General features: G+C 40.3%; 1 long non-coding RNA gene across 1 annotated transcript in view; it reads left to right on the forward strand.

Moving 5' to 3' along the window:
- Window positions 1–1877: 1877 nt before the first annotated feature.
- The window catches only part of LOC135535039 (uncharacterized), a 3495-nt gene continuing 2064 nt past the window's right edge, over window positions 1878–3308 (forward strand). Inside the window, exon 1 of the long non-coding RNA XR_010454797.1 lies at window positions 1878–1942. This is a non-coding gene — a long non-coding RNA (uncharacterized LOC135535039). The remainder of the gene's footprint in view (window positions 1943–3308) is intronic.

Genomic DNA, 3308 nt, shown 5'->3' on the forward strand with positions numbered 1-3308 from the left:
AGTTGCTAGGGTTTAAACCCACAGCAGGACAGTTCAGTAACCTAGTAGTGGAGTTGTTAGGGTTTAAACCCACAGCAGGACAGTTCAGTAACCAAGTAATGGAGTTGTTAGGGTTTAAACCCACAGCAGGACAGTTCAGTAACCTAGTAATGGAGTTGTTAGTGTTTAATCCCACAGCAGGACAGTTCAATAACCTAATAATGGAGTTGTTAGGATTTAAACCCACAGCAGGACAGTTCAGTAATCTAGTAAGGGGGTTGTTAGGGTTTAAACCCACAGCAGGACAGTTCAATAACCTAGTAATGGAGTTGTTATGGTTTAATCCCACAGCGGACAGTTCAATAACCTAGTAAGGGGGTTGTTAGGGTTTAAACCCACAGCAGGACAGTTCAATAACCTAGTAATGGAGTTGTTAGGGTTTAATCCCACAGCAGGACAGTTCAATAACCTAGTAATGGAGTTGTTAGGGTTTAAACCCACAGCAGGACAGTTCAGTAACCTAGTAATGGAGTTGTTAGGGTTTAAACCCACAGCACGACAGTTCAGTAATCTAGTAAGGGGTTGTTAGGGTTTAAACCCACAGCAGGACAGTTCAATAACCTAGTAATGGAGTTGTTAGTGTTTAATCCCACAGCGGGACAGTTCAATAACCTAATAATGGAGTTGTTAGGATTTAAACCCACAGCAGGACAGTTCAGTAATCTAGTAAGGGGGTTGTTAGGGTTTAAACCCACAGCAGGACAGTTCAATAACCTAGTAATGGAGTTGTTATGGTTTAATCCCACAGCGGACAGTTCAATAACCTAGTAAGGGGGTTGTTAGGGTTTAAACCCACAGCAGGACAGTCCAATAACCTAGTAATGGAGTTGTTAGGGTTTAATCCCACAGCAGGACAGTTCAGTAACCTAATAATGGAGTTGTTAGGGTTTAAACCCGCAGCGTGACAGTTCAATAACCTAGTAAGGGGGTTGTTAGGGTTTAAACCCACAGCAGGACAGTTCGATAACCTAGTAATGGGGTTGTAAGGGTTTAAACCCACAGCAGGACAGTTCAGTAACCTAGGAATGGAGTTGTTAGGGTTTAAACCCACAGCAGGACAATTCAGTAACCTTGTAATGGAGTTGTTAGGGTTTAAACCCACAGCAGGACAGTTCAGTAACCTAGGAATGGAGTTGTTAGGGTTTAAACCCACAGCAGGACAGTTCAGTAACCTAGTAATGGAGTTGTTAGGGTTTAAACCCACAGCAGGACAGTTCAGTAACCTAGTAATGGAGTTGTTAGGGTTTAAACCCACAGCAGGACAGTTCAGAAACCTAGTAATGGAGTTGTTAGGGTTTAAACCCACAGCAGGACAGTTCAGTAACCTAGTAATGGAGTTGTTAGGGTTTAAACCCACAGCAGGACAGTTCAGTAACCTTTCTCATTTCATTAGAATGAACACATGATAAAAGACCATAAATTGTCACCCCGAAACAGTTAGATGAAAGGTTCAAATAATTCAACTGAACTTTTGGATTGTCTTGAAAATGTTCCAAACTCTCAGTTTTGCCTCACCACAGTAATTAGGCACCTGAGTAGACTTTTAATCTCATCTACCCTTATATTTTATTTCATTTTTTTTTTTACTCTTCTACTTTTTCACTCATTGTTTTACAGTCCTTACTGGCTGTCAGCAACTGCCTTGATGTTCTTGTGCAGCTATGACACACAACCTGCCGTTGACAGACACCAGTGACAGATCTGTAGAGTTGGCTTGACTCAGATAAGATAAAGGCTAAGGTGAGAAAGTCATCGAGGTTGAATTAGCCAGCTGGCGGTTCGCTTGCCAGCTCTGGAGTTGCTAGGCTTCTCTGTTTGTTTCGTGCAGTTTTGGCATCGGTTTCACGTTGCTTTGGATGGATGTTTCACCACTTCATCTGTTCAGTTCCTGTTGTGCTAAATGGTGAGTTGTGAAATCCACACTCCTCTGAATTTCTACATGGCTAAATTCAGATCGACTTAGACAGCTTCAACTGAATCCGCGGTCTTAAACTAAAGGCCTGCGTGCCGAATTCGGCCCCCAAGCTGACATTAATGTGGCATGTGGTCGTCTTAGTAAATGCGTCCGGCGTTTGCAAAAAAAAAAAAAAGTTTAATAAAATTATTATTTTAATTTGGAAAGTTATCTTTTCTAGCAAATTCATCAGGGATGTCAATGATGTCGTATACATAGTAATGAGGCCTGGTAGAAGGAGGCCGGCATTGTAAATAGGAATTTGTTCTTTAACTGACTTGCCTAGTTAAATAAAGGTTTGATTGCACATTTGTTGACACTGGGCTAAATGTGTATGCGTTCTTAGCTTGAACATTGAAGACAAAAAAACCGAACATTTTACTTTGCTAGTTGAATATACTGCCAGGTTGCAGTTGTAAATGAGAACTTGTTCTCAACTAGCCTACCTGGTTAAATAAAGGTGAAATAAAAAAAATAAAAAACCTCCTATTCTTCCCCTTGTAGGGACACAATTCTTCACGTTCATGTCCTGCATCATTGTACAAATGAAGAGCACTGGTTTTCAATTCACTGCACAGTGAACAAGAGTTTTTAGATCCTAGATATCCTATCCCTGCTAAGCCTTACTATAACCTCCTTGTCCTATGTGTTGAATACTATCATAGCATCAAATAGAGACTCAGGCCACCCCTAAATCTATTTTAGTGACATCACTTCCTGGTTGTAAAGTGGTTTTCTGTTTAACCGAGAGGTCATGTAACAAATGACAAAATCTCTGTTACAACCAGGTTAAATACGTCTTTTTCATGACGACAATGTATTTATCTGGTTACTAAAAAAAAGACCATGACGTCATTGCGACCAGTTTTGCCCTGCCGGTTACTTCCTGTGTGCTGTAACCAATCCCGTTCCTGAACCTATCTTTGAGCCTATCAATTCCCAGAGCATCACTGTACGAAAGAAGCCTCATCATTCTCACGTCGTGTTTTTTGATTTTCTTCTTCACAGTTCAACCTCTTGCAAGAGAAAAACCAAGATCAAATTCTTCATGTCATTCTAATCTGACATGTACAGTGGGAGCAAAAAAGTATTTAGTCAGCCACCAATTGTGCAAGTTCTCCCACTTAGAAAGATGAGAGGCCTGTAATTTTCATCATAGGTACACTTCAACTATGACAGACAAAATGAGGGGAAAAAATCCAGAAAATCACATTGTAGGATTTTTAATGAATTAATTTGCAAATTATGGTGGAAAATAACTATTTGGTCAATAACAAAAGTTTATCTCAATACTTTGTCATTGCCAACAAAGGGT

The sequence above is a fragment of the Oncorhynchus masou genome, unplaced genomic scaffold (genome assembly GCF_036934945.1).
Source record: "Oncorhynchus masou masou isolate Uvic2021 unplaced genomic scaffold, UVic_Omas_1.1 unplaced_scaffold_4360, whole genome shotgun sequence".
Classification (NCBI taxonomy): Eukaryota; Metazoa; Chordata; class Actinopteri; order Salmoniformes; family Salmonidae; genus Oncorhynchus; species Oncorhynchus masou.